This window comes from Bubalus kerabau, chromosome 11, assembly GCF_029407905.1.
Source record: "Bubalus kerabau isolate K-KA32 ecotype Philippines breed swamp buffalo chromosome 11, PCC_UOA_SB_1v2, whole genome shotgun sequence".
Classification (NCBI taxonomy): domain Eukaryota; kingdom Metazoa; phylum Chordata; class Mammalia; order Artiodactyla; family Bovidae; genus Bubalus; species Bubalus kerabau.
In genome coordinates, this window is record NC_073634.1 from 56804789 (window position 1) to 56816580 (window position 11792).

At 37.7% G+C, this 11792-nt stretch overlaps 1 pseudogene; it reads left to right on the plus strand.

Annotated features, from left to right (window-relative positions):
- Positions 1 to 2393: 2393 nt before the first annotated feature.
- Positions 2394 to 10180, plus strand: LOC129623816 (nuclear receptor coactivator 6-like; annotated as a pseudogene).
- Positions 10181 to 11792: the final 1612 nt, after the last annotated feature.

Here is an 11792-nt window from a genome sequence, read left to right on the forward strand (position 1 = left end):
ATGAGGGAAGCCTTATCAAACATGTAGAATTTTCTAAAAGTTCCACCACTGAGAGAATAAAAAGTAGTTTGAAGAATTTCATGGATCCAGATAATTTCTAATAATATTGTTTTGTTTAAACAAAAATTTCTGATATATTTAATCACTTGAAACCATAAGAGGAAAATAAATTATCAAAAAGAATGATGTATTTTATGACATAGGTATAACTGGACTGTTTTGGAGTATTGGTTATAAAGGAAAGAAATGCTAAGCATAGCTTGAGAGTTCTCATAAACTTCTCTGGAAAAAGACTTTTTATGTATAAAGTATAACCTTGATCTGATGACCAGAAACTTTAGACAAGAATATAATTCAAAATGAATTGACACCTCAAAATTAAAATCTAGTCACATAACCATTAATAACATAAAAGAGAAAATTAAATGATAATTAACTAAAATGTGTCATGTGTACTTAGTCACTCAGTCGTGTCCGACTCTTTATGACCCCATGGACTGTAGCCCACCAAGTTCGTCTCTCCATGGGGATTCTCCGGGCAAGAATACTGGAGTGGGTTTCCATGCTCTTCTCAAAATGCATCATAAGCAAGCCTGAAGATCTTTTGCAAGATGTTATATGTTCTTCCTTCTTCCTTTCCATACATCCTTCCTTCTTTTCTCCCTTTTTTTTAAAAATAATTTTTTGTTTAATTGTAAGAGGTTAGAAGAGGCACATATAATCAAGGCAGAATACAAGAGTGTGACAAAAATTTAGAAAAAGCATATCAGGAAGATCTGAGCTCAAAATGAGCTGTGACTTGTGAACATGTTTAATATAAGATAAGTGAGACTTCAGGGAATGTTTGCAGAGAAAGGCAAATGAGCAAGAGAGGTCAAACTGTTTGAAGCAGGTGCTATTATTTCAAAGAAGTAAAAAAAAGAGTCTCCTTTACTATAATTTTTCTTCTATTTCCATCATTAAGTAGAAGCTCTTCAAACTTAAAAGTGGGGTAAATGTAGAAAAGAAAGAATTGACCCTTAAATCTGGCATTCCACAGTTTAATGCCTATAGACACCAGAGAGATAACAAATTAGAAAGACATGCAGAGTGTTAAAAAATGAGAATAATATGGTACCATAAAGAACTGAAAAGCTCATCTTTATCTAAAAGGAGTCATGCTCCATTGTAAAAAATAAAAATATATTCTATTTGGAAAATGCTTCCCAACAATTCTTCCTTTTCTGCTGTCCTTTATATCAAATATCTTAGAAATTCTTTTCTGGACTTCCAATTCTAGTATTCCTGCTGGGGAAATCCCATGGACAGAGGAGCCTGGTGGGCATAGTTCCTGGGGTCACAAAGAGTCAGATATAACTGAGCACACACCCATATGTGCCCTAGAATAGATCTGTAATTTGCATTTATCTTCTCTGTGTAGCCATTGATACCTCTTGATAAATATTAACTTGGAAAAACACATGAAAAGTGATGCTTAATTAAGCAAATGATATGAAGTAATAGAATAAAGATGTTGGAAAAAGAGACAAATGTTTATTTGTCTGACATTGAGACCACTGTGGGAAGAATGAACAGTTCAATAAACGCTGCGGGAGTAATCATACAAAAGGATTGAACTCTTACCTCACACCACTTAGACAGTTCAATTATGGGTGAATTAAATATTAGCTAAGACAAGGAACCATGAAACTTTCAGAATAAAACATGCAATGATATATTGAAAGCTTCTGGAAAGAAAAGGATTCCTTGACACAAAGTAAATTATCTCCCCTTCCTCCCCAGCCTGGTTTAGTCCATGCCCCTCCCCACTGGCTCCCTGAGTCCCAGGTGGGTCTGGATTTGAGTAGCTGGGTGCTGATGGCTAGACAGATAGATGCAGGCAAGGATGGATGGAGGTATACACTGAGGGCCAAGGGCATCCACTGTCAAGGGCACTGCTTAAGGTCCACCCCAACAGATGGAGGGATACACAGAGGGCCAAGTGCATCCACTTTAAAGGGCATTGCTCAAGGTCCACCCTGGTGGGCTGAGGCCAAGCTCAGTATTTGCAATTGACTGCTACCTTAAAATACAGGTCCTAAAAATGCCAGATTGTTTGGATTTAGAAGATGATCTATATAAATGATAAAAATTAAGAAAAACATTTTTTTCTGTATTGTCCACCTGGAATATGGTGGACATATGCTTCTGGCAGCTTAGGCAGTAAAGAATCTGCCTGGAATGCAGGAGATCTGGGTTCACTTGCTAGATTGGGAAGATCCCCTGGAGAAGGGAATGGCAAACCACTCCAGTATTCTCGCTGGGAGAATATCATGGACAGAGTATGGGATTGCAAAAAGTCAGACACAGCTGAGTAACTAACACACACACATGCTTCTGGAATAATATTCACCATGGTTTTGGACAACCTTCCAAATTTAGAAGACATACTATAAATAAGGCTGAGTATGGAAAAATCGATGCTTTTGAACTGTGGTGCTGGAGAAAACTCTTGAAAGTCCCTCGGACAGCAAGGATATCAAACCAGACCATCTTAAAGGAAATCAACCCTGAATATTCATTGGAAGGACTCATGCTGAAGCTGAAGCTCCAATATTTGGCACCCAATGTGAAAGACTGACTGACTGGAAAAGACCCTGGTGTTGGGGAAGACTGAATGCAGGAGGAGAAGATGACGACAGAGGGTGAGATGGTTGAATGGCATCATTGACTCAATGGACATGAATTTAAGCAAACTCTAGAAGACAGTGAAGGACAGGGGAGCCTGGCATGCCATGGTCCATGGGGTCACAAAGGGTAGGACACCACTTAGCCACTGAACAACAGTAACAACATATTTCCTTTTGCTCATTAACAGTGGAGGACTCAGAGGTGAATTTTTTGGCCTTCAAAGGAAACAGAGATGATAAAGACTTCAAATGGAACTTGGATGCAATATTGGAGAATACACTCAATTTATTACACATGGAATCCAGCAAGCTAAAGGTATGGAAAGGTAGAGCCATGGAGCATCCTACATGTGGCATTCAACATCTTCTGGGAAGCAGCGGAGAGGCTATGGATCCTGATTCAGAGCAACAACCAGTGTCTTCAGGATCTGGGAATTCCCTTCGTTCAGATGGAAGGGAAACCTGGCTTTGTCTCAGAACCAAAGCCACGATGTGAGAAATAAAGGATCCATGGGAGTGGAAATTAAATTACGATGAAGATGGGATTTCCCATGAAAGGTGCTCCATGATAATAAGGATGACCAACACTGCAACTATTATGCTACCCCAGGGTGGAAACGTGTCATATTCCACGATGGCATCAGGCCCCAATTCAAAATGCAGCCCAGGACTCCTCGTCGTGCTTCTAGTCAGACACAACTGATCCACTCTTCTCTGAGCTCCATATACAGCAGTGAAGTCATTGCTCAGGATCTTTAGTTCCTCTGCACCACCCAATACGGCCTGTCCCAATGAAGAGACAAATAAACCCAGCTAATTTTTCCCCAGCGGCAGCAGCAGCAATAGATGCAGCAAGAACCCTACAGCAACATCAGCAGCAACAGCCACAGGGGATTCAACTCCAGTTTACTGCCCCAAATCAAGTTTCTCTTCCTCTAGGCTGGAACAAGCTGCCTTCTGGAGTCATTCAGCTTCCTCCAGCCTAGAGTTCTCTGGCACAATGACTGCAAATCAAGGGTAGGAAATGCTCCCCTGCCTGGCCCAATGCGACAGCAAATCCAGGCAAGATCATCCTTAACTACCATACAGACAACTGCCCGCTCTCCTCCTCCATATACCTTTGGCAGCAGCAAGCTTCAGGAACCCAGAGAAACTTTCCTCAGATGAACAACCCAGGCCATTTAACAGCTCCTCAGATGAACTTGCAAGGAGGGCCTTTTAAGGTCCCAACCCCCCTGTACAGCCTCACCTCAACAACAAGTCTGCATCCTCTGCTCCCCCTTCCAATAGGGATATGAGTTGTAACCTCCCCAACAGTTAACCAAACTCAGCAGCATATGGGAACAAAGACACCTCAAAATAATCCGCTTAGCCAAGGGTTTCAGCAGTCCATCAGCTTTCCAGGTCAGAATCCCATGGTTCAACAAGGAAAGGTATTAAATAAATGCCTTCATCCTAGAAAAAAATTGAATAAATAATCATGCAAGTATTAACAGAGTTCCAAAGAACAGCAAGGAGTGATAAGTAAGCCTTCCTCAGTGATCAATTCAAAGAAATAGAGGAAAACAATAGAATGGGAAAGACTCAAGATCTCTTCAAGTTAATTAGAGATACTAAGGGACCATTTCATGGGCACAATTAAGGACAGAAATGGTATGGACCTAACAGAAGCAGAAGATATTAAGAAGAGGTGGCAAGAATGCACAGAAAAACTATACAAAAAAGATCTTCATGACCCAGATAACCATGATGGTGTGATCACTCACCTAGAGCCAGACATCCTGGAATGTAAAGTCAAGTAGTCCTTAGGAAGCCTTACTACAAACAAAGCTAGTGGAGGTGATGGAACTCCAGTTGAGCTATTCCAAATCCTTAAAGATGATGCTGGGAAAGTGCTGCACTCAATATGCCAACAAATTTGGAAAACTCAGCAGTGGCCACAGGACTGGAAAAGGTCAGTTTTCATTCCAATCCCAAAGATGGGCAATGCTAAAGAATATTCAAACTACCACAAAATTACACTCATCTCAAATGCTAGCAAAGTAATGCTCAAAATTCTTTAAATCAGGCTTCAACAGTATATGAACAGTGAACTAACTTCCAGATGTTCAAGCTGGATTTAGAAAAGGGAGAGGAACCAGAGATCAAATTGCCAACATCCGTTGGATCATCAAAAAAGCAAGAGAGTTCCAGAAAAACATCTATTTCTGCTTTATTGACTATGCCAAAGCCTTTCATTGTGTGGATCACAACAAACTGTGGAAAATTCTTAAAGAGATGGAAATACACGACCACCTGTCCTGCCTCCTGAGAAATTTGTGTGCAGGTCAAGAAGCAACAGTTAGAACTGGACGTGGAACAACAGACTGGTTTCAAATTGGGAAAGGAGTACATCAAGGCTCTATATTGTCACACTGCTTATTTAACTTATATGCAGAGTACATCATGCGAAATGCCGGACTGGATGAAGCACAAACTGGAATCTAGAATGCCAGGAAAAATATCAGTAGCCTCAGATACCACCGCTATGGGAGAAACTGAAGGAACTGAGGAGCCTCTTGATGAAAGTGAAAGAGGAGAGTGAAAAAAACTGTCTTAAAACTCAGTATTCTGAAAACTAAGATCATGGCATCCAGTCCCATCACTTAATGGCAAATAGATGTGGAAACACTGGAAACAGTGAGAGACTTTATTTTCTTGGGATCCAAATCACTGCAGATGGTGACTTTGGCCATGAAATTAAAAGATGCTTGCTCCTTGGAAGAAAATCTATGACCAACTTAGACAGCATATTAAAAAGCAGAGACATTGCCAACTAAAGTCCATCTTGTCAGAGCTATGGTTTCTTCCAGTAGTCATGTATGGATGTAAGAGTTGGACTATAAAGAAAGTTGAGTGCTGAAGAATTGATGCCTTTGAACTGTGGTGTTGGAGAAGACACTTGAGAGTCCCTTGGACTACAAGGGGATCCAACCAGTCCATCCTAAAGGAAATCGTCCTGAATATTCATTGGAAGGACTGATGCTAAAGCTGAAACTACAATATTTGGCCACCTATTGTGAAGAACTGACTCATTGGAAAAGACCCTGATGCTGGGAAAGATTGAAGGCAGGAGGAGAAGGGGACTGCAGAGGGCAAGATGGCTGGATAGCATCTTCGACTTGATGGACTTGACTTTGAGAACGCTCCAGGCGTTGGTGATGGACAGGGAAGTCTGGCATGCCACAGTCCATGTGGTCACAAAGAGTCAGACATGACTGAGTGACTGAACTAATACAGTTATGTAAAGTTTAAAAATAAAATAAAATTAAAAAAAAAAGAAAAGAATATGCCTGCATTTCAGGAGACCCAGGTTCAATCCCTGGGTCAGGGAAGATCCCCTGGAGAAGGGAGTGGCTTCCTATTCCAGTATTCTTTCATGGAGAATTCCATAGACAGAGGAGCCTGGCAGGCTACAGTTCTTGGGGTCACAAAGAGTCAGAAACAACTGAGCGACTAACACTTTCACTTTTCATAATATGCACATAGTGAAAAAAAGATAAATTAAAATTTTCCACCTTTTATCATAATCTGTTTAGTTCCCATCTTTATATTGAAATTACATTCAAGGTTCAAATGTTCTTTAAATATGTAAATCAAAATCTAATATGAGTCCTCATCTTAACTTTCTTGGTAGTTTTGCACACGATTGCTGACTCCCTTCCTGTTTGTTATATCAAAACAGCATTTAAGTTTGAAACACTATATTTCATGAAAAAGGATGTACAAATGTGTGATATTTTTTCAATATGAATTTTCTTCCTTTCCATCTTCTTTTTTTTTTTTTCTGCTAGAATTCCAGGTATAAGTGTATTAGACAACTTATCACTGAAGTTCTGTTTCTTACCTTCCCTCTTCCCCATGCTGAACTGCTTTTTCTTCTTTAAATTTTCAGAGTTTGTTTTTTTTCCCCTGTGTCCTCAAGAGCAGTAATCTTCATTTTCATGTCAAAACTAAAATAAGTGTCAAATCTACAGATATAAGCCCATTCTGTGAACTGGCTTCACTTTAGTTTTTGCATTGTTTTTAGATCTAGATGCTACTTTCAATTCAGTTCAGTTCAGTTGCTCAGTTGTGTCCGACTCTTTGCGACCCCATGAATCGCAGCACGCCAGGCCTCCCTGTCCATCACCAACTCCCGGACTTCACCCAGACTCACGTCCATCGAGTCAGTGATGCCATCCAGCCATCTCATTTTCTGTTGTCCCCTTCTCCTCCTGCCCCCAATCCCTCCAAGCATCAGAGTCTTTTCCAATAAGTCAACTCTTTGCATGAGGTGGCCAAAGTACTGGAGTTTCAGCTTTAGCATCATTCCTTCCAAAGAAATCCCAGGGCTGATCTCCTTCAGAATGGACTAATTGGATCTCCTTGCAGTCCAAGAGACTCTCAAGAGTCTTCTCCAACACCACAGTTCAAAAGCATCAATTCTTCAGTGCTCAGCCTTCTTCACAGTCCAACTCTCACATCCATACACGACCACAGGAAAAACCATAGCCTTGACTAGGTTATTCTTAATATTTCCATTTCTTTCTATATTATGTTCATATTTTTATATAAATCCTTAAACACATTTCATAGTTCTTTTTTTGCATGGCTCTTCAAAAGTTACCACTGAATGTCACAGATGTTTAATAGCATCTTTATTCTCAGGTTGACAAAACAATGTATCCATATCACATTCATCAAGCAAATCTGCTTTTTTAAGTTTCAAAATAACAAATGCTATTAAAGATGTACAACAACATGACTGTTGTTTTCAGAGGAAATATAAATTAGTGAGTCCTAAAAATTGGTCAGTTTACAGCTCCTTAGTAGTAGTTATTTCCCTGGTAATTGTTATTTGCTTGTCCCTGGGTAGTTAATCCTAAACACGCATACATTAGAATTTAACCAATGTCTCAAGAGGAACTCTAAGCAGATTTCTAAAGCCCTCATAATTTACCCTGTAAAATCTACCCACTCAACTTTCCTCAGCGCTATTACTTGTTTCCTCAACTCAACAAGACTTCCATACTTGGTGCTTCTCCATGGTCTTGAAAGCAAGATCAATCCAGAAACCAGTGTGATAACAGGACATAAATAATTTGCAGTCTTGTTTAAGGAACCATAGGATATGCTGCCAGTTACATATTGTCTGAAAAAATAATTTTATATATTTCAAAGTTGGTTAGAATAGGAGGAAATTTCAGATACCATTTACTCCATCATGGCTGCTCATTTCTTTTAAAATAAATAGCCTAATATCATTTAAACACCTGTTTAATAAAAAGAATGCAATCCAAAGGACACAGACATTTTAGAATTGACTTAGCATTTAATGCAAGTTATATATCTATCCCCAATTGCATAGAAACCATAAAACTGCAGAAGCCCCCCAAAGGAATTTGTAGGTAATTAGAAAGGATTAAATAATAATAAAGTATGTTTTGTAAACTGTATAATCCTCAAATAAAGTCACATTAAATCATATGTTTGAATATGTTTGTTGACCTAGATTTTCTTAATTAAAGAAAGGTTGCACTGTCTGCTGTTTATGAATCAAATTAATTTGTAAACCTCTTGAGTAAGAGTTTCAGTTGATTTTCATCTAAGTTGGTTTCACATTTCCCAGAATCATAATAAACTCCTGATCTTCATGAGATTCAGCTAAAAGAGTGCCGATACTTTTGAGAAATTCCATATAATTTTAATAATCAATATGAATATTAAGCCTATATTGAATTTAAACAGTTCAAGAATATGTACCTTTTGAATGAAATCTCCAAAATTTGATTTGAAATGCTGGCTTTTGATTCTAATTCTTTGATATTACCTATTTAATCAGATAAGACTTATAGACTAGTGATCTGCAAGAAAGAAGCATAGACTCAAAGCTGGAATCAAGGTACAAATATACTTTACCATCATGATGACAACAATCACAAGTAATGTTTGTTAAGTGCTTAGATATAAATACCAGGGACTCTTCTGAGTTATTCATGCATTTTTAATCCTTGTAATCTACTTTTGGAGTAATCTTTATTTCTTATCTCTTTTTATTGATGAAATAACAGAGACTCAAAAGTAAATGTATTTGCTAAAATACTATTTTCTACTTTGACAAAAAAACTAGGCAAGATCAGAAATTATGCTCCAATAAGCTGATTTCAGATGACATCTTTTGAATAAATTATATTAATTTCTCAATCTGCCATGAATACATGGTGTTCTGTGCCCATAGACTTTTTTTGCTGTTGTTCAGTTGCTAGTCATGCCCAACTCCTACGGACCCCATGGACTGCAGTACACCAGGCTTCTCTGCCCATCAGCATCTCCCAGAGTTTGCTCAAACTCATGTCCTTTGAGTTGGTGATGCCATCCAACCATCTCATCCTCTGTTGCCCACTTCTCCTGCCTTCAGTGTTTCCCAGCATAAGGGTCTTTTCCAATGAGTCAGTCCTTTGCATCAAGTGGGCAAAGTATTGGAGCTTCAGATTCAGCATCAGTCCTTCCAATGAATGTTCAGGACTGACTTTCTTTAGGATTGCCTGGTTTGATCTCTTTGCAGTCCAAGGAAATTTCAAAAGTCTTTATGAGAAAGAAAGGATTAGAGTAAACAGGACATTTAATCTTTTCAAAATAAATGTGCAACTCACCCTTATTTTCTTTCCTTTTTCCCTTGATTTCAAAGATAAAATTTTACTCTTCAGCCTGGACTGTTTTTAGGAATTTGTACCAAGTCTCCAGTGTATGGGGGCTTCCCAGGTGGCTCAGCAGGTAAAGAAACCACCTGTGAAGCAGGAGACACAGGATTGATCCTTTGGTTGGGAAGATCCCATGGAAGATGGCGTGGCAAACCACTCCAGTATTCTTGCTAGGAAAATAACATTTACAGGGGAGTCTGGCAGACTATTGCCCATGGAGTCCCATAGAGTTGGACAGGACTGAGTGACTGAGTGTGCATGCACTCCAGTGTGTGTGGGATTTTTTTCCATCTATTTTAAAGGAAAAAGATTCATTAAAAATTTTTCAACTAAAATGACAATATAGTTATTTGAATATGTATATTTTCCTTATACAGATGACAATTTGGTTAATGTAGATTAAACTATTAACAAATATACTTAACCTTTCCATCTATAAACTTTTTAAATAAAACATGCTCTTCATCTGTAAACATGTTTAAAAGAAACATAGTTTTTATCCTTTGGAAAGAAAACAGTATTGGTAAACTAGATAAGCAAATTTTAACAATGATAGTGCCTATTTAGATGTGTGGGTACATCACAATCAATTAATTGCAGTATTTATTGATAAATATTAGACATCATTTAATATGCTAATGTCAACAATTTTTTTTTTTTTTTTGGGCCAATTAGTAGATGTTCTGTGCAGCAATCAAACCCACAGTTTTTGAAGTCTGGTACTTTAATATTTATTTTTAGTGGATTAATGCTGGCAGAGGTCATCAAGAACGATTGACCCTCAATTGACCTGCAAACTGGACTTGAGTGATCAGAGGGTCTGGAAACTGGCAATGGCTACTACAAGAGCAATTGTGGGCTGGACTGGCCCCTGGCCAAGCTGGATGAGAATTCTGGCCATAACTGCGACTGACTTTCAGGGTCATCCCTAGTATGACTGCCTGCAAAGCCTGGCCACAGTTATTGTGGTAATGATGGTGGACAGTGCTGGCCACCTGGCTGCTTCTGAAGGGAACTCCTGCTGGCAAGGCCACCCACTGAGTGGGACAGGGCAAGCCCCTAGAAAGAAAGTTAAAAGGATACCTGTGCCAGTTGGAACAGCCCACCAGTTAAGTTGCTCTTTTTTATCTAAATTTTAATATGGAAATTTTAGTAATTAGGACTTTTATTTATGCTAATATAGTTCTTTATGGATAAAAATTTTCCAGAAAACATTGCTATATTTTGCTCTCAAATTTTTTATAGGTTTTGGTGCTATTTTTTAATTCAGTTCATAATGGATTTTAATTTCCCTATTGGTTTTTGCTTTTGTTCAGTTGTTTTTTAGGAGTATGTTATTTAGTTTCCAAACATTCTTGATTTTTCAAAAGGTTTTTTTCCTATTATTTTCTAATTTAATTCCATTGTTATCAGAAAAGATTCTCTTTACAGCTTTCATTCTTTTGAATCTATTGAGGACTTTTTTTTGGTTGACAGTGTTGTCTTTTATACCTTACTGATTTTTGGTTTGCTTGTATCAATCCTCAAATGATAATGTTCAAATAAAACTACAGACTTTTTATATTTCTTTAATTTTTAATTCAATTAAATTTGGCTTCATGTATTTCTAAGTGCTATTGTTAGACACATAAACACTAAGATTGTTATCTTTTTGGTGAATCAATTATATTAGCAAATTAAATACTCCTCTTCATCCTTGGTAATATTTTCTGCTATGAAATTTCATTTGATATATAAACAAGTGCCCTATCCTTTTTTTTTTTTTTTCCATTAGTGTTAGCATGGTATATCTTTTCCAGTCTTTTAAATTATCTAACTTTAATACTATATTTAAAGTCATTTTTTCTTTAGTAAATTTCTGATATTGAATTGGAGTGCTTAAGCTATATTGATTTAAGGTTGCTATTGATATACTTGAGTTTAAATATAGTATATTACTATTTATTTCATTTCATTTTATTTCATCCCCATTTCTTCCTTTCTGCCGTGTATTGTGTATATGTTAATAATTCTATTTGAACTTCTTAGTTAATTTATATGGGCTTCTCTGATAGCTCAGTGGGTAAAAAACTCGCCAGCAATGCAGGGGACCCTGGTTCAATTCCTGGGTCAGGGAGATCAGCTAGAGAAAGGATAGGCTACCCACTCCAATATTCTTGCTAGCTATAATTCTTTTCTATAATATTACAGTCAACCTTCAACTGATGACATACTATTTCATGTAACCACCTCTTATCTGTACATTTCCATTTTCTCCTCCAGGCATTTGTTATGTTATTGTCATAGAGTCTAATTAACTTTAAGTTGTGTTATTAATGTTTTTGCTTTAAGCAATATCTTTAAAGAGATTTCAAAATTATGCTAAAAACTTTGTTTCTTATTTGCCCACCTATTTAGCTTT